General features: G+C 45.3%; 1 protein-coding gene across 1 annotated transcript in view; it reads right to left on the reverse strand.

Annotated features, from left to right (window-relative positions):
* LOC141258750 (uncharacterized) overlaps positions 1–21,009 on the reverse strand; it is a 124,340-nt gene that overhangs the window by 52,415 nt on the left and 50,916 nt on the right. The window lies entirely within an intron of this gene.

The raw sequence follows: 21,009 nt of genomic DNA on the forward strand, positions 1-21,009 counted from the left end.
AGAGCCGGGTCATTCCACTGGGTGTCCGTGGCCCACCTACGGAACTCCGAACAGAATTCCTCCGCCGGACGATCTCCCTGCTGAATCCTACGTAACTTAGACTCAGCAAGGGAGATCCGATCTGGGTCATCATATACGAGTCCCAAAGCAGCGAAAAACCTATCCACTGACTGGAGAACTGGGGAGCTAGGGGGAAGAGAGAACGCCCAAGATTGTGGGTCCCCTTGTAGGAGCGAGATGACAATTCCCACCCTTTGTTCTTCACTGCCCGATGACCGAGGCCGCAGCCGAAAGTACAATTTGCATGCCTCCCGGAAAACAAAAAACTTGTCCCGCCCCCCAGTGAACCTGTCAGGGAGAGCTACTTTAGGTTCTGGTCCGGCTTGCTCCAGAGGATGCAAAACCTTGGACCTAACGTCCGCCAGCCCCATGGACAAACTCTGCAACTGCTGAGCTAGACCGGCTACTGGATCCATGGTAGCTGGAGAAAAACTAAGTTGGTCGGTGAAAATGTCACACTGTCACAGAATACTGGAGGTAGGGGGCCTAAGCTGACCCTAAGCTGGGGCCCTGACTAATCCCTCATCCTGGAGGTACTGTTAAAGGTACAGAGGTCCAGGCCGCCAGCGTAACCCCTACCTCCTGAGGATCCCTGCACCACAGTAATCTAGTCCTGAGAAGGACCCCGATCACAACAATTGGGAACCAGCGATAATATGCCCACACACAGTATTTAGACGAACGAGACAGTACAAGGGAAAAACCAAAACCACCTTGCATACAACTTCAACAAAACTACAACAGAGGGAACACCAACGGGAAAGGAGATAAATGATAAAGCGAGGAAAGGGAAATAACACTTTCAAATACACTTATCTCAGCAACTCCAAACACCACGATCCGCTCTGTAAGTCTGAATGAAAAGCTTTCACCGACACCTCACAAACAGACCTGCAGGAATATAAAGGAGTCTCACTAACGAAGCATTGATTGCAGCTGGGCGAGGCTGGACCTCAGCTAGCCCAGAGAGAGAGAGAATTAACTCCTTCACTGCCGAGAAAACACAAAGCACCAACAAGTCAGCTGCGAGAAGTCAGGCTGTGTACTCGTGACGATCTTCGTGGCAACACACCCGTGACAGATCCATTACCACCTGGTTCATTTTTTCACAAAGTCCATTAGTCTGCGGATGGTAGGGTGTCGTCCTTATCTTCCGGCAGCCATACAGATTGCAGAATTCCTGAAAGACCTCCGCTTCAAAGGCAGGTCCCTGGTCCGTCAGCACTTGGTCCGGGTACCCGTGTGGACGGCAGAAGTGCTGCTGGAAGGCTCTAGCTGCTGTTTGAGCCGTTAAGTCCTTGACGGGGACGACAACCAAGAACCGGGAGTAATGATCCACGATGGTTAACGCGTAGACGTAGCCACTTCTGCTTGGGGTCAGTTTTACATGATCCAAGGCTACCAGTTCCAACGGTTGCCGGGTGACGATGGACTGCAGGGGAGTCTTCTGGCTGGCTCGGTCCTTCCTTCTCAGGTTGCACGGGCCACAATCTCTGCACCACTTCTCGATGGTTCCCCTCATGCCTACCCAGTGGAACCGCTCGCGCAGCAGGAACTCCAGCTTTTTCCACCCAAAGTGTCCAGCTCCGTCGTGGTATGCCTCCATCACCATGGCTGCGTCTCTTCGTGGCACCACTACTTGCCAGAGTAATTCATGCGTCCGGGAGTTAACCATTCTGCGGCACAACTTCCCTTTGTAAAGGAACAGTCGACTCTTCTCTGCCCATAGTTGTTTGGCTTCCTCCGGAGCGTCTGGTTCAAGGCGAGCCTCCGGCCGAGTCAGCATCTCCTTCACCAGTCGGACGGCAGGGTCGCTGTCTTGCGTTTCCGCCCAGTTGTAGTGGGGTAAGGGGTTCAACGTAGCAGCCTGCTTACTCCTTACCCGGTGGGAATACTGAATAGTCCCATGACGGTGGAACGCAGGGAGTTCAACTTCTTCCAGTCCCTCCGGATCTTCTCCTCCGTCCGGCAGGTTGGGCATCCTGGACAGGGCGTCCGCGTTGGTATTGGAGCGTCCTGCCCGGTATTTAATTGTGAACTCGTAGTTGGACAGACGGGCCATCCACCTCTGCTCCAGGGCACCGAGTCTTGCCGTGTCCAGGTGTGTCAGCGGGTTGTTATCCGTGTACACGGTGAACCGGGAAGAAGCGAGGTAATGCTTAAAGCGCTCAGTGATTGCCCATACTACGGCCAGGAACTCTAACTTAAATGAGCTGTAATTCTCGGGGTTCCTTTCGGTGGGTCGCAGTTTTCGGCTGGCGTAGGCGATTACTCGTTCCTTCCCCTGCTGGATCTGGGACAGTACGGCTCCTAGCCCGATGTTACTGGCGTCGGTGTAGAGGATAAAGGGCTGGCTATAATCCGGGTACGCCAGGATTTCGTCCCCCGTGAGGGCCATCTTCAGCTGGCGGAAGGACTCTTCTTCCAGCTCTTCCCATTTGAAGGGCGGCTTCTGGTTCTTGGCCTTCCGGGACTGGCCTATCAGGAGGTCCTGCATAGGTGCTGCCTTTTTGGTGAAACCGGGAATAAACCTTCGGTAGTAGCCTACCAACCCGAGGAACTGCCGCACTCCTTTTACGCTGGAGGGGCTTGGCCATTCCTTAATTGCGGTGATTTTATCAGGGTCGGGAGCCACTCCGTCAGCGCTCACTACGTGTCCCAGGTACTGCACCTTTGGTTTCAGGAGGTGACACTTGGAGGGTTTCACCTTTAGGCCGTAACTCGCCAGAGCCTCGAACACTTCCGCCAGGTGTTTCAGGTGGTCCTCATACGTCTTGGAATATACGATGACATCGTCCAGGTACAACAGGACCGTCTCGAAGTTTCTGTGGCCCAGACAACACTCCATTAGGCGTTGGAAGGTTCCTGGTGCGTTGCAGAGTCCGAACGGCATGCAGGTGAACTCGCTAAGTCCCATCGGGGTGGTGAATGCGGTCTTCTCCCGGTCCGCCTCTGCTACAGGAACCTGCCAGTACCCGCTAGTGAGATCCAAGGTAGAGAAGAAGTTAGCAGATCTTAAAGCAGCCAATGACTCCTCTATCCTTGGTAAGGGGTACGCATCCTTGTGTGTGATACGGTTGATTTTCCGGTAATCTACACACATCCTCATGGTGTTGTCTTTCTTTTTGACTAAAACTAATGGGGCTGCCCAGGGGCTACAACTATCCCGGATTACCCCAGCCTCCTTCATGTCTCTAAGCATCCCCTTGGCGTGTTGGTAATGTGCAGGGGGTACGGGTCGATACCTCTCTTTTATGGGAGGATGATCTCCCGTGGGGATGCGATGTTCTACCCCCTTGACTCGCCCGAAGTCTAACGGGTGTTTACTAAACACTCTCTCATACTCTTGAACCACCCGATAGACTCCTTGTTTCTGATGTGAGGGAGTGGAGTCAGTCCCCAGATGTAGTTGCTGACACCAGTCCTCCATGTCTTTCTTAGAGCCGTTACCTTCCTCCGGGTGAGATGGAGGCAAGGGTTCCACAGATTGTATAGAATTTTGATTAGTGATATATAATTTGGCTAGCGTGGCATACCGGGGCAGGTACACTTCCCTCTCCCCGATATTTATTATGCGAACGGGCACCCTCCCATGGCGTACATTGACGACCCCCCGTGCTGTCAAAATGGTGGGCCTACTGTCTGAGTAAACTGGTTCTACCATTGCCTGGTAATCTCTACCTCTCAGACCAATAGCTGCCCGGCACCAAATCATCATTTCACTTTTTGGGGGCATGGCAATAGGAAAAGGGTCACACATTCTTACGCTACCAATCTCACCGCCGGAGAGTTCCACTTGTTGCCGTTGCATCAGTGCCCGGATCTCTTTCTGGAGCACCCGCTGCTCGCCGGAGCTGGCATTCTTGGCAACCTGCTGTAAAAGGAAAATCACCTCTGCAAGACAATTTTCAATTACATTAGTTCCTAGAGTTATTTTTGGGTGACTCTCATGTTTATCAATATCTACAATGATCAGTCCCTGTGCGGCCAGTTCGACTCTACCAATTTTGATGGTCACCTCTTTAAATCCGATCTGTGGCACGGGCTGACCATTGCTGGCGATGATACTCAAGTCGTCGTCGGGGTAGCGGGTAATATCCGAGTCATTCCAGTACTGTTTGAAGAGCACGTACGGGATGGTGGTGACCTGTGACCCGGTGTCCAGTAGGGCACTCATGGGAATGCCATCCAGTACCACAGGCAAGACTGGACGTCCTCCCACATATCTGTCGCGCCAGTTCGATGGGCCTGGTGATCTTTTTCCTGGGGGTTGGCCCTCTACCCCAGGTTGTGCCCGTTTAAAGAACAGTACCTTGCCATATGTCCGGGTTGATTGCAGCGGCGGCAGATGGGTCGTCCGTCCTCACTGTATCGGTCACTGGGTCTTCCTCTGGCCGGTGGGGTCCTCCTTGGTCGACGCCACGGGATGTCCTCCGGTCCGGATGCCAGCTGGATCTTCCCTGGGTTGGAAACCTGTAAAGACTGCACAGTTCGGGTTAGCGCAGCAACGCTCTTAGCTAGCTCTTGGACCTGATGGTGTAGGTCTGGAGCCGGGTCATTGTCCAAAGCCTGCGCATCAGCTCCCACAGGCCCTGCTGACAAGGGCGCCGCCTCCTGGTAGTAAGTGGTAGTGGGGCGTCTGTGGGTCACAACGCTACCTGGTGCCGGTTCTCGGAGCACCCGGATGGCTCTGTCCTTGAACTGTGCAAAGTCCAGATGGGGATCCTGTAAGGCCATTGCCCGCAACTGGGTTCGGTGGGCATTGCAATATAAACCCTCTATAAATTGTTCAGTCAACAGCCTGTCCTCGTTTCCCACCCCATCAGGGTCGGTCTGCTTTATGGCCCTCAGGGCCTCTTGTAGGTTTAGTGCATAGTCCCTTATACTCTCATGCGCTCGCTGCTTGCACCCGTAGAATCTAAGCTTAATCTCGGCTGAGGTGCGGGTATCAAAGGTGTCCTTCAGCCGGGTTAGTATCCCTGCGACAGTCTTCCTCCCAGGTGGCCAGGATTTTACTTCCCTTTTGGCTGCCCCTGTTAGTTGGGCCACCAGGATGCTCACTTTTTGCTCTTCTGTGAGGGGGTACACCTGGAAGAGGCTATCCAGCTTTTCTCTAAAGTCATGCAGGGTATGTGACTCCCCTGAGTACTGGGGTAGCCAAGCTGCTCCCTGGATATAGGGCATGGTGAAGGGCATAACTGCAGCAGCGGTAGCGCTGGCGGGGGTTGAGGCAGTGAAGCTCTCCTCCGTATCCGACATCTTCCTCCCCCCTAGTGGACCGTGGCCTACCTTGCGATGATCCTCTTCCGTAGGCCGCGGCTCCGCAGTGGATCGTCAGGGTTGAGGACCTTCCGTCGCGCTCCTGTGACGTCGGCGTCTGCTGGGCTCCTTCCAGGACCTTACGCAACGTCCGGACGTGAGGCGGGGCTTCAGTTCTCGCGCGCTTTCGGAGTCCACGCCCCTCTTCTTCCCGCGCGGCGTCCTCAAGATGGCGTCCAATGGCGGGAAAACGAAGGTCGAAGATGGCGCCGGATGGCGGGAAAACTTCGCGGATGGCGGGAAGAAGGTAGAAGATGGCGCCGGATGGCGGGAAACCTCCACGGATAGCGGGAATCTTCACCACTGGTAAGTTTGAACAGTCTTTGCTTTTCAGGCACGCAGTACCCGGTGGTTGCGGGCACGAAATCCTGCCGACTACGCCAAAGTTGACGCGCCCCTGGGCCTGTGTCGCGCTGCGGTGCGCACGCGGGAGCTTACCCGGAGCCGGATCCGTGGAGGGTTGTAGTCTCGTGGCGGTGACCCGGTCCGTGCCCAGGGAGTCAAACTGGACGGCAGTCTACTAGTAGTAAATAGTTGATGACTACGCCACCCGTTGAGTGCAGCCAGGGAGCTGCTGCTGCGGGGCAGACCGCTGAGGCCGATGGTAGGATTATGCAGCGTGATAGTATAACCCCCAACGGGAGGGGTATGGTCTCAGGGCAGCCGACGTGGATGATGGGGGTAGCAGGAACCACTCAGAGACGGTACGGTGTAGTTCAGGGTCTTTACTGGTAACAACGATAGACCCTCCCGGAGTACTTGCTAGCGAACGGGGCCTGGTCAGTCCTTGAGCAGATGGGATCTCCCGTGGCCAGGCGTAGTTGTAGGCCTCCCAAACTGACTGTACTCTTCTGGCTACCTTGCTAGAAGCTGATGTAAGTAGCCCACGTCCCTGAGTGTACCGTGTGGTGCTCACCCGTATGGCCGGTGACTCGGGGCCTTCTAATGGCTTCCGCTCCACGATGGCGGTGCTGGTCCCACGCGTGTGACCGTGCCTTCGGGCTTCTGGGCCAGAGGACCTGAAATCCCCTGCCTGACGGATTCTGCTGCTGGGTAGGAGTTAGTCCCCACAGCCTCGGACTCCGGGTCCGGAAAGAAGTCTTCTTAGTCAGGGCGAGCTCTGCAGCTGCCAGCCCCTGACTCCTTGTAACTCTGCTGTTTCCTATGCTGCTTCTTGTCTCTACTCCACTTGTCTGACTCACCCTGCCTCAGCCCCGGGTTTATACAGGGGAAGTTCTTCCCCTCCCAAGACTGGGCAGGAGGTGTGGCATGCACAGGATCCCTGACCAAAGGACCTCCCACCTGCTCTCAGACATAACATTACATTACTGTGGAAAACCAGACCCCTGGGGTGCCACAATAACTCTCTGAGTACAGATAATGTAGTAGATGTCACCTGCAGTCCTATGTAACACCACAGATAACACAGTGATGACTCTCTGAGTACAGATAATGTAGTAGATGTCACCTGCAGTCCTATGTAACACCACAGATAACACAGTGATAACTCTCTGAGTACAGATAATGTAGTAGATGTCACCTGCAGTCCTATGTAACACCACAGATAACACAGTGATAACTCTCTGAGTACAGATAATGTAGTAGATGTCACCTTCAGTCCTATGTAACTCCACAGATAACACAGTGATAACTCTCCCAGTACAGATAATGTAGTAGATGTCACCCGCAGTCCTATGTAACACCACAGATAACACAGTGATAACTCTCTGAGTACAGATAATGTAGTAGATGTCACCTTCAGTCCTATGTAACACCACAGATAACACAGTGATAACTCTAACAGTACAGATAATGTAGTAGATGTCACCTGCAGTCCTATGTAACACCACAGATAACACAGTGATAACTCTCTGAGTACAGATAATGTAGTAGATGTCACCTTCAGTCCTATGTAACTCCACAGATAACACAGTGATAACTCTCCCAGTACAGATAATGTAGTAGATGTCACCTTCAGTCCTATGTAACACCACAGATAACACAGTGATAACTCTCTGAGTACAGATAATGTAGTAGATGTCACCTGTAGTCCTATGTAACTACACAGATAACACAGTGATAACTCTCCCAGTACAGATAATGTAGTAGATGTCACCTTCAGTCCTATGTAACACCACAGATAACACAGTGATAACTCTCTGAGTACAGATAATGTAGTAGATGTCACCTGCAGTCCTATGTAACTCCACAGATAACACAGTGATAACTCTCCCAGTACAGATAATGTAGTAGATGTCACCTGCAGTCCTATGTAACACCACAGATAACACAGTGATAACTCTCTGAGTACAGATAATGTAGTAGATGTCACCTGCAGTCCTATGTAACACCACAGATAACACAATGATAGCTCTCTGAGTACAGATAATGTAGTAGATGTCACCTGCAGTCCTATGTAACACCACAGATAACACAGTGATAACTCTCTGAGTACAGATAATGTAGTAGATGTCACCAGCAGTCCTATGTAACACCACAGCTAACACAGTGATACCTCTCTGAGTACAGATAATGTAGTAGATGTCACCTGCAGTCCTATGTAACACCACAGATAACACAGTGATAACTCTCTGAGTACAGATAATGTAGTAGATGTCACATGCAGTCCTATGTAACACCACAGATAACACAATGATAACTCTCTGAGTACAGATAATGTACTAGATGTCACCTGCAGTCCTATGTAACACCACAGATAACACAGTGATACCTCTCTGAGTACAGATAATGTAGTAGATGTCATCTGCAGTCCTATGTAACACCACAGATAACACAGTGATAACTCTCTGAGCACAGATAATGTAGTAGATGTCACCTGCAGTCCTATGTAACACCACAGGTAACACAGTGATAACTCTCCAAGTACAGATAATGCAGTAGACGTCACCTGCAGTCCTATGTAACACCACAGATAACACAGTGATAACTATCTGAGTACTGATAATGCAGTAGATGTCACATGCAGTCCTATGTAACACCACAGATAACACAATGATAGCTCTCTGAGTACAGATAATGTAGTAGATGTCACCTGCAGTCCTATGTAACATCACATATAACACAGTGATAAGTCTCTGAGTACAGATAATGTAGTAGTTTTCACCTGCAGTCCTATGTAACACCACAGGTAACACAGTGATAACTCTCTGAGTACAGATAATGTAGTAGATGTCACCTGCAGTCCTATGTAACACCACAGATAACACAATGATAGCTCTCTGAGTACAGATAATGTAGTAGATGTCACCTGCAGTCCTATGTAACACCACAGATAACACAGTGATAACTCTCTGAGTACAGATAATGTAGTAGATGTCACCAGCAGTCCTATGTAACACCAAAGATAACACAGTGATACCTCTCTGAGTACAGATAATGTAGTAGATGTCACCTGCAGTCCTATGTAACACCACAGATAACACAGTGATAACTCTCTGAGTACAGATAATGTAGTAGATGTCACCAGCAGTCCTATGTAACACCAAAGATAACACAGTGATAACTCTCTGAGTACAGATAATGTAGTAGATGTCACCTGCAGTCCTATGTAACACCACAGATAACACAGTGATAACTCTCTGAGTACAGATAATGTAGTAGATGTCACATGCAGTCCTATGTAACACCACAGATAACACAGTGATCACTCTCTGAGTACAGATAATGTAGTAGATGTCACCTGCAGTCCTATGTAACACCACAGATAACACAGTGATAACTCTCCGAGTACAGATAATGTAGTAGATGTCACCTGCAGTCCTATGTAACAACACAGATAACACCGTGATAACTCTTTGAGTACAGATAATGTAGTAGATGTCACCAGCAGTCCTATGTAACACCACAGATAACACAGTGATAACTCTCTGAGTACAGATAATGTAGTAGATGTCACCTGCAGTCCTATGTAACACCACAGATAACACAGTGATCACTCTCTGAGTACAGATAATGTTGTAGATGTCACCTGCAGTCATATGTAACACCACAGATAACACAGTGATAACTCTCTGAGTACAGATAATGTAGTAGATGTCACCTGCAGTCCTATGTAACACCACAGATAACACCGTGATAACTCTTTGAGTACAGATAATGTAGTAGATGTCACCAGCAGTCCTATGTAACACCACAGATAACAGAGTGATAACTCTCTGAGTACAGATAATGTAGTAGATGTCACCTGCAGTCCTATGTAACACCACAGATAACACAGTGATAACTCTCTGAGTACAGATAATGTAGTAGATGTCACCTGCAGTCCTATGTAACTCCACAGATAACACAGTGATCACTCTCTGAGTACAGATAATGTAGTAGATGTCACCTGCAGTCCTATGTAACACCACAGATAACACAGTGATAACTCTCTGAGTACAGATAATGTAGTAGATGTCACCTGCAGTCCTATGTAACACCACAGATAACACAGTGATAACTCTCTGACTACAGATAATGTAGTAGATGTCACTTGCAGTCCTATGTAACACAACAGATAACACAGTGATGACTCTCTGAATACAGATAATGTAGTAGATGTCACCTGCAGTCCTATGTAACACGACAGATTACACAGTGATAACTCTCCGAGTACAGATAATGTAGTAGATGTCACCTGCAGTCCTATGTAACACCACAGATAACACAGTGATACCTCTCTGAGTACAGATAATGTAGTAGATGTCACCTGCAGTCCTATGTAACACCACAGATAACACAGTGATAACTCTCTGAGTACAGATAATGTAGTAGATGTCACCTTCAGTCCTATGTAACTCCACAGATAACACAGTGATAACTCTCTGAGTACAGATAATGTAGTAGATGTCACCTGCAGTCCTATGTAACACCACAGAAAACACAGTGATAACTCTCTGAGTAAAGATAATGTAGTAGATGTCACCTGCAGTCCTATGTAACACCACAGATAACACAGTGATAACTCTCTGAGTACAGATAATGTAGTAGATGTCACCCGCAGTCCTATGTAACACCACAGATAACACAGTGATAACTCTCTGAGTACAGATAATGTAGTAGATGTCACCTTCAGTCCTATGTAACACGACAGATTACACAGTGATAACTCTCCGAGTACAGATAATGTAGTAGATGTCACCTGCAGTCCTATGTAACACCACGGATAACACAGTGATAACTCTCTGAGTACAGATAATGTAGTAGATGTCACCTGCAGTCCTATGTAACACCACAGATAACACAGTGATAACTCTCTGAGTACAGATAATGTAGTAGATGTCACCTTCAGTCCTATGTAACTCCACAGATAACACAGTGATAACTCTCTGAGTACAGATAATGTAGTAGATGTCACCTGCAGTCCTATGTAACACCACAGAAAACACAGTGATAACTCTCTGAGTAAAGATAATGTAGTAGATGTCACCTGCAGTCCTATGTAACACCACAGATAACACAGTGATAACTCTCTGAGTACAGATAATGTAGTAGATGTCACCCGCAGTCCTATGTAACACCACAGATAACACAGTGATAACTCTCTGAGTACAGATAATGTAGTAGATGTCACCTTCAGTCCTATGTAACTCCACAGATAACACAGTGATAACTCTCCCAGTACAGATAATGTAGTAGATGTCACCTTCAGTCCTATGTAACACCACAGATAACACAGTGATAACTCTCTGAGTACAGATAATGTAGTAGATGTCACCTGCAGTCCTATGTAACTCCACAGATAACACAGTGATAACTCTCCCAGTACAGATAATGTAGTAGATGTCACCTTCAGTCCTATGTAACACCACAGATAACACAGTGATAACTCTCTGAGTACAGATAATGTAGTAGATGTCACCTGCAGTCCTATGTAACACCACAGATAACACAGTGATAACTCTCCCAGTACAGATAATGTAGTAGATGTCACCTGCAGTCCTATGTAACACCACAGATAACACAGTGATAACTCCCTGAGTACAGATAATGTAGTAGATGTCACCTGCAGTCCTATGTAACACCACAGATAACACAGTGATAACTCTCTGAGTACAGATAATGTAGTAGATGTCACCTGCAGTCCTATGTAACACCACAGATAACACAGTGATAACTCTCTGAGTACAGATAATGTAGTAGATGTCACCAGCAGTCCTATGTAACACCACAGCTAACACAGTGATACCTCTCTGAGTACAGATAATGTAGTAGATGTCACCTGCAGTCCTATGTAACACCACAGATAACACAGTGATAACTCTCTGAGTACAGATAATGTAGTAGATGTCATCTGCAGTCCTATGTAACACCACAGATAACACAGTGATAACTCTCTGAGCACAGATAATGTAGTAGATGTCACCTGCAGTCCTATGTAACACCACAGATAACACAGTGATAACTCTCTGAGTACAGATAATGTAGTAGATGTCACCTGCAGTCCTATGTAACACCACAGATAACACAGCGATACCTCTCTGAGTACAGATAATGTAGTAGATGTCATCTGCAGTCCTATGTAACACCACAGATAACACAGTGATAAGTCTCTGAGTACAGATAATGTAGTAGATGTCACCTGCAGTCCTATGTAACACCACAGATAACACCGTGATACCTCTCTGAGTACAGATAATGTAGTAGATGTCACCTGCAGTCCTATGTAACACCACAGATAACACAGTGATAAGTCTCTGAGTACAGATAATGTAGAAGATGTCACCTGCAGTCCTATGTAACACCACAGATAACACAGTGATCACTCTCTGAGTACAGATAATGTTGTAGATGTCACCTGCAGTCCTATGTAACACCACAGATAACACAATGATCACTCTATGAGTACAGATAATGTAGTAGATGTCACCTGCAGTCCTATGTAACACCACAGATAACACAGTGATAACTATCTGAGTATAGATAATGTAGTAGATGTCACTTGCAGTCCTATGTAACACAACAGATAACACAGTGATGACTCTCTGAATACAGATAATGTAGTAGATGTCACCTGCAGTCCTATGTAACACCACAGATAACACAGTGATATCTCTCTGAGTACAGATAATGTAGTAGATGTAACCTGCAGTCCCATGTAACACCACAGACAACACAGTGATAACTCTCCCAGTACAGATAATGTAGTAGATGTCACCTGCAGTCCTATGTAACACCACAGGTAACACAGTGATAACTCTCCGAGTACAGATAATGCAGTAGACGTCACCTGCAGTCCTATGTAACACCACAGATAACACAGTGATAACTATCTGAGTACTGATAATGCAGTAGATGTCACCTGCAGTCCTATGTAACAAAACAGATAACACAGTGATACCTCTCTGAGTACAGATAATGTAGTAGATGTCACCAGCAGTCCTATGTAACACCACAGATAACACAGTGATACCTCTCTGAGTACAGATAATGTAGTAGATGTCACCTGCAGTCCTATGTAACACCACAGATAACACAGTGATAACTCTCTGAGTACAGATAATGTAGTAGATGTCACATGCAGTCCTATGTAACACCACAGATAACACAGTGATCACTCTCTGAGTACAGATAATGTAGTAGATGTCACCTGCAGTCCTATGTAACACCACAGATAACACAGTGATAACTCTCCGAGTACAGATAATGTAGTAGATGTCACCTGCAGTCCTATGTAACACCACAGATAACACCGTGATAACTCTTTGAGTACAGATAATGTAGTAGATGTCACCAGCAGTCCTATGTAACACCACAGATAACACAGTGATAACTCTCTGAGTACAGATAATGTAGTAGATGTCACCTGCAGTCCTATGTAACACCACAGATAACACAGTGATAACTCTCTGAGTACAGATAATGTAGTAGATGTCACCTGAAGTCCTATGTAACACCACAGATAACACCGTGATAACTCTTTGAGTACAGATAATGTAGTAGATGTCACCAGCAGTCCTATGTAACACCACAGATAACACAGTGATAACTCTCTGAGTACAGATAATGTAGTAGATGTCACCTGCAGTCCTATGTAACACCACAGATAACACAGTGATAACTCTCTGAGTACAGATAATGTAGTAGATGTCACCTGCAGTCCTATGTAACACCACAGATAACACAGTGATACCTCTCTGAGTACAGATAATGTAGTAGATGTCATCTGCAGTCCTATGTAACACCACGGATAACACAGTGATAACTCTCTGAGTACAGATAATGTAGTAGATGTCACCTGCAGTCCTATGTAACACCACAGATAACACAGCGATACCTCTCTGAGTACAGATAATGTAGTAGATGTCACCTGCAGTCCTATGTAACACCACAGATAACACAGTGATAAGTCTCTGAGTACAGATAATGTAGTAGATGTCACCTGCAGTCCTATGTAACACCACAGATAACACCGTGATACCTCTCTGAGTACAGATAATGTAGTAGATGTCACCTGCAGTCCTATGTAACACCACAGATAACACAGTGCTAAGTCTCTGAGTACAGATAATGTAGAAGATGTCACCTGCAGTCCTATGTAACACCACAGATAACACAGTGATCACTCTCTGAGTACAGATAATGTAGTAGATGTCACCTGCAGTCCTATGTAACACCAAAGATAACACAGTGATAAATCTCTGAGTATAGATAATGTAGTAGATGTCACTTGCAGTCCTATGTAACACAACAGATAACACAGTGATGACTCTCTGAATACAGATAATGTAGTAGATGTCACCTGCAGTCCTATGTAACACCACAGATAACACAGTGATATCTCTCTGAGTACAGATAATGTAGTAGATGTAACCTGCAGTCCCATGTAACACCACAGACAACACAGTGATAACTCTCCCAGTACAGATAATGTAGTAGATGTCACCTGCAGTCCTATGTAACACCACAGGTAACACAGTGATAACTCTCCGAGTACAGATAATGCAGTAGACGTCACCTGCAGTCCTATGTAACATCACATATAACACAGTGATAAGTCTCTGAGTACAGATAATGTAGTAGTTTTCACCTGCAGTCCTATGTAACACCACAGGTAACACAGTGATAACTCTCTGAGTACAGATAATGTAGTAGATGTCACCTGCAGTCCTATGTAACACCACAGATAACACAATGATAGCTCTCTGAGTACAGATAATGTAGTAGATGTCACCTGCAGTCCTATGTAACACCACAGATAACACAGTGATAACTCTCTGAGTACAGATAATGTAGTAGATGTCACCAGCAGTCCTATGTAACACCAAAGATAACACAGTGATACCTCTCTGAGTACAGATAATGTAGTAGATGTCACCTGCAGTCCCATGTAACACCACAGATAACACAGTGATAACTCTCTGAGTACAGATAATGTAGTAGATGTCACCAGCAGTCCTATGTAACACCAAAGATAACACAGTGATAACTCTCTGAGTACAGATAATGTAGTAGATGTCACCTGCAGTCCTATGTAACACCACAGATAACACAGTGATAACTCTCTGAGTACAGATAATGTAGTAGATGTCACATGCAGTCCTATGTAACACCACAGATAACACAGTGATCACTCTCTGAGTACAGATAATGTAGTAGATGTCACCTGCAGTCCTATGTAACACCACAGATAACACAGTGATAACTCTCCGAGTACAGATAATGTAGTAGATGTCACCTGCAGTCCTATGTAACAACACAGATAACACCGTGATAACTCTTTGAGTACAGATAATGTAGTAGATGTCACCAGCAGTCCTATGTAACACCACAGATAACACAGTGATAACTCTCTGAGTACAGATAATGTAGTAGATGTCACCTGCAGTCCTATGTAACACCACAGATAACACAGTGATCACTCTCTGAGTACAGATAATGTTGTAGATGTCACCTGCAGTCATATGTAACACCACAGATAACACAGTGATAACTCTCTGAGTACAGATAATGTAGTAGATGTCACCTGCAGTCCTATGTAACACCACAGATAACACAGTGATAACCCTCTGACTACAGATAATGTAGTAGATGTCACTTGCAGTCCTATGTAACACAACAGATAACACAGTGATGACTCTCTGAATACAGATAATGTAGTAGATGTCACCTGCAGTCCTATGTAACACGACAGATTACACAGTGATAACTCTCCGAGTACAGATAATGTAGTAGATGTCACCTGCAGTCCTATGTAACACCACAGATAACACAGTGATACCTCTCTGAGTACAGATAATGTAGTAGATGTCACCTGCAGTCCTATGTAACACCACGGATAACACAGTCATAACTCTCTGAGTACAGATAATGTAGTAGATGTCACCTGCAGTCCTATGTAACACCACAGAAAACACAGTGATAACTCTCTGAGTACAGATAATGTAGTAGATGTCACCTGCAGTCCTATGTAACACCAGAGATAACACAGGGATAACTCGCTGAGTACAGATAATGTAGTAGATGTCACCTGCAGTCCTATGTAACACCACAGATAGAACAGTGATAACTCTCTGAGTACAGATAATGTAGTAGATGATGCCTGCAGTCCTATGTAACACCACAGATAACACAGTGATAACTCTCTGAGTACAGATAATGTAGTAGATGTCACCTGCAGTCCTATGTAACACCACAGATAGCACAGTGATACCTCTCTGAGTACAGATAATGTAGTAGATGTCACCTGCAGTCCTATGTAACACCACAGATAACACAGTGATACCTCTCTGAGTACAGATAATGTAGTAGATGTCACCTGCAGTCCTATGTAACACCACAGATAGCACAGTGATACCTCTCTAAGTACAGATAATGTAGTAGATGTCACCTGCAGTCCTATGTAATACCACAGATAGCACAGTGATAACTCTCTGAGTACAGATAATGTAGTAGATGTCACCAGCAGTCCTATGTAACACCACAGATAGCACAGTGATACCTCTCTAAGTACAGATAATGTAGTAGATGTCACCTGCAGTCCTATGTAACACCACAGATAGCACAGTGATGCCTCTCTAAGTACAGATAATGTAGTAGATGTCACCTGCAGTCCTATGTAATACCACAGATAGCACAGTGATAACTCTCTGAGTACAGATAATGTAGTAGATGTCACCAGCAGTCCTATGTAACACCACAGATAACACAGTGATACCTCTCTAAGTACAGATAATGTAGTAGATGTCACCTGCAGTCCTATGTAACACCACAGATAGCACAGTGATACCTCTCTAAGTACAGATAATGTAGTAGATGTCACCTGCAGTCCTATGTAACACCACAGATAGCACAGTGATACCTCTCTAAGTACAGATAATGTAGTAGATGTCACCTGCAGCCCTATGTAACACCACAGATAGCACAGTGATACCTCTCTAAGTACAGATAATGTAGTAGATGTCACCTGCAGTCCTATGTAATACCACAGATAGCACAGTGATAACTCTCTGAGTACAGATAATGTAGTAGATGTCACCAGCAGTCCTATGTAACACCACAGATAACACAGTGATAACTCTCTGAGTACAGATAATGTTGTAGATGTCACCTGCAGTCCCATGTAACACCACAGACAACACAGTGATAACTCTCCCAGTACAGATAATGTAGTAGATGTCACCTGCAGTCCTATGTAACACCACAGGTAACACAGTGATAACTCTCCGAGTACAGATAATGCAGTAGACGTCACCTGCAGTCCTATGTAACACCACAGATAACACAGTGATAACTATATGAGTACTGATAATGCAGTAGATGTCACCTGCAGTCCTATGTAACACCACAGATAACACAATGATAACTCTCTGAGTACAGATAATGTAGTAGATGTCACCTGCAGTCCTATGTAACACCACAGATAACACAGTGATATCTCTCTGAGTACAGATAATGTAGTAGATGTCACCTGCAGTCCTATGTAACACCACAGATAACACAGTGATAACTCTCTGAGTACAGATAATGTAGTAGATGTCACCTGCAGTCCTATGCAACACCACAGATAGCACAGTGATAACTCTCTGAGTACAGATAATGTAGTAGATGTCACCTGCAGTCCTATGTAACACCACAGATAACACAGTGATACCTCTCTGAGTACAGATAATGTAGTAGATGTCACCTGCAGTCCTATGTAACACCACGGATAACACAGTCATAACTCTCTGAGTACAGATAATGTAGTAGATGTCACCTGCAGTCCTATGTAACACCACAGATAACACAGTGATAACTCTCTGAGTACAGATAATGTAGTAGATGTCACCTGCAGTCCTATGTAACACCACAGATAACACAGTGATAACTCTCTGAGTACAGATAATGTAGTAGATGTCACCTGCAGTCCTATGTAACACCACAGATAGCACAGTGATACCTCTCTGAGTACAGATAATGTAGTAGATGTCACCTGCAGTCCTATGTAATACCACAGATAGCACAGTGATAACTCTCTGAGTACAGATAATGTAGTAGATGTCACCAGCAGTCCTATGTAACACCACAGATAACACAGTGATAACTCTCTGAGTACAGATAATGTAGTAGATGTCACCTGCAGTCCTATGTAACACCACAGATAACACAGTGATCACTCTCTGAGTACAGATAATGTTGTAGATGTCACCTGCAGTCCTATGTAACACCACAGATAACACAGTGATCACTCTCTGAGTACAGATAATGTAGTAGATGTCACCTGCAGTCCTATGTAACACCACAGATAACACAGTGATAACTCTCTGACTACAGATAATGTAGTAGATGTCACTTGCAGTCCTATGTAACACAACAGATAACACAGTGATGACTCTCTGAATACAGATAATGTAGTAGATGTCACCTGCAGTCCTATGTAACACCACAGATAACACAGTGATAACTCTCTGAGTACAGATAATGTAGTAGATGTAACCTGCAGTCCCATGTAACACCACAGACAACACAGTGATAACTCTCCCAGTACAGATAATGTAGTAGATGTCACCTGCAGTCCTATGTAACACCACAGGTAACACAGTGATAACTCTCCGAGTACAGATAATGCAGTAGATGTCACCTGCAGTCCTATGTAACACCACAGATAACACAATGATAACTCTCTGAGTACAGATAATGTAGTAGATGTCACCTGCAGTCCTATGTAACACCACAGATAACACAGTGATAACTCTCTGAGTACAGATAATGTAGTAGATGTCACCTGCAGTCCTATGTAACACCACAGATAACACAGTGATAACTCTCTGAGTACAGATAATGTAGTAGATGTCACCTGCAGTCCTATGTAACACCACAGATAACACAGTCATAACTCTCTGAGTACAGATAATGTAGTAGATGTCACCTGCAGTCCTATGTAACACCACAGATAACACAGTGATAACTCTCTGAGTACAGATAATGTAGTAGATGTCACCTGCAGTCCTATGTAACACCAGAGATAACACAGGGATAACTCGCTGAGTACAGATAATGTAGTAGATGTCACCTGCAGTCCTATGTAACACCACAGAAAGAACAGTGATAACTCTCTGAGTACAGATAATGTAGTAGATGTCACCTGCAGTCCTATGTAACACCACAGATAACACAGTGATAACTCTCCGAGTACAGATAATGTAGTAGATGTCACCTGCAGTCCTATGTAACTCCACAGATAACGCAGTGATAACTCTTTGAGTACAGATAATGTAGTAGATGTCAACAGCAGTCCTATGTAACACCACAGATAACACAGTGATAACTCTCTGAGTACAGATAATGTAGTAGATGTCACCTGCAGTCCTATGTAACACCACAGATAACACAGTGATCACTCTCTGAGTACAGATAATGTTGTAGATGTCACCTGCAGTCCCATGTAACACCACAGACAACACAGTGATAACTCTCCCAGTACAGATAATGTAGTAGATGTCACCTGCAGTCCTATGTAACACCACAGGTAACACAGTGATAACTCTCCGAGTACAGATAATGCAGTAGATGTCACCTGCAGTCCTATGTAACACCACAGATAACACAATGATAACTCTCTGAGTACAGATAATGTAGTAGATGTCACCTGCAGTCCTATGTAACACCACAGATAACACAGTGATAACTCTCTGAGTACAGATAATATAGTAGATGTCACCTGCAGTCCTATGTAACACCACAGATAACACAGTGATAACTCTCTGAGTACAGATAATGTAGTAGATGTCACCTGCAGTCCTATGTAACACCACAGATAACACAGTGATAACTCTCTGAGTACAGATAATGTAGTAGATGTCACCTGCAGTCCTATGTAACACCACAGATAACACAGTGATACCTCTCTGAGTACAGATAATGTAGTAGATGTCACCTGCAGTCCTATGTAACACCACGGATAACACAGTCATAACTCTCTGAGTACAGATAATGTAGTAGATGTCACCTGCAGTCCTATGTAACACCACAGATAACACAGTGATAACTCTCTGAGTACAGATAATGTAGTAGATGTCACCTGCAGTCCTATGTAACACCAGAGATAACACAGGGATAACTCGCTGAGTACAGATAATGTAGTAGATGTCACCTGCAGTCCTATGTAACACCACAGATAGAACAGTGATAACTCTCTGAGTACAGATAATGTAGTACATGTCACCTGCAGTCCTATGTAACACCACAGATAACACAGTGATAGCTCTCTGAGTACAGATAATGTAGTAGATGTCACCTGCAGTCCTATGTAACACCACAGATAACACAGTGATATCTCTCTGAGTACAGATAATGTAGTAGATGTCATCTGCAGTCCTATGTAACACCACAGATAACACAGTGATAACTCTCTGAGTACAGATAATGTAGTATATGTCACCTGCAGTCCTATGTAACACCACAGATAACACAGTGATAACTCTCTGAGTACAGATAATGTAGTAGATGTCACCTGCAGTCCTATGTAACACCACAGATAACACAGTGATAACTCTCTGAGTACAGATAATGTAGTATATGTCACCTGCAGTCCTATGTAACACCACAGATAACACAGTGATAACTCTCTGAGTACAGATAATGTAGTAGATGTCACCTGCAGTCCTATGTAACACCACAGATAGCACAGTGATACCTCTCTGAGTACAGATAATGTAGTAGATGTCACCAGCAGTCCTATGTAACACCACAGATAACACAGTGATAACTCTCTGAGTACAGATAATGTTGTAGATGTCACCTGCAGTCCTATGTAACACCACAGATAACACAGTGATCACTCTCTGAGTACAGATAATGTAGTAGATGTCACCTGCAGTCCTATGTAACACCACAGATAACACAGTGATAACTCTCTGACTACAGATAATGTAGTAGATGTCACTTGCAGTCCTATGTAACACAACAGATAACACAGTGATGACTCTCTGAATACAGATAATGTAGTAGATGTCACCTGCAGTCCTATGTAACACCACAGATAACACAGTGATAACACTCTGAGTACAGATAATGTAGTAGATGTAACCTGCAGTCCCATGTAACACCACAGACAACACAGTGATAACTCTCCCAGTACAGATAATGTAGTAGATGTCACCTGCAGTCCTATGTAACACCACAGGTAACACAGTGATAACTCTCCGAGTA

The sequence above is a fragment of the Phyllobates terribilis genome, unplaced genomic scaffold (assembly GCF_046119375.1).
Source record: "Phyllobates terribilis strain yellow unplaced genomic scaffold, ASM4611937v1 Scaffold_3__8_contigs__length_932513732, whole genome shotgun sequence".
Lineage (NCBI taxonomy): Eukaryota > Metazoa > Chordata > Amphibia > Anura > Dendrobatidae > Phyllobates > Phyllobates terribilis.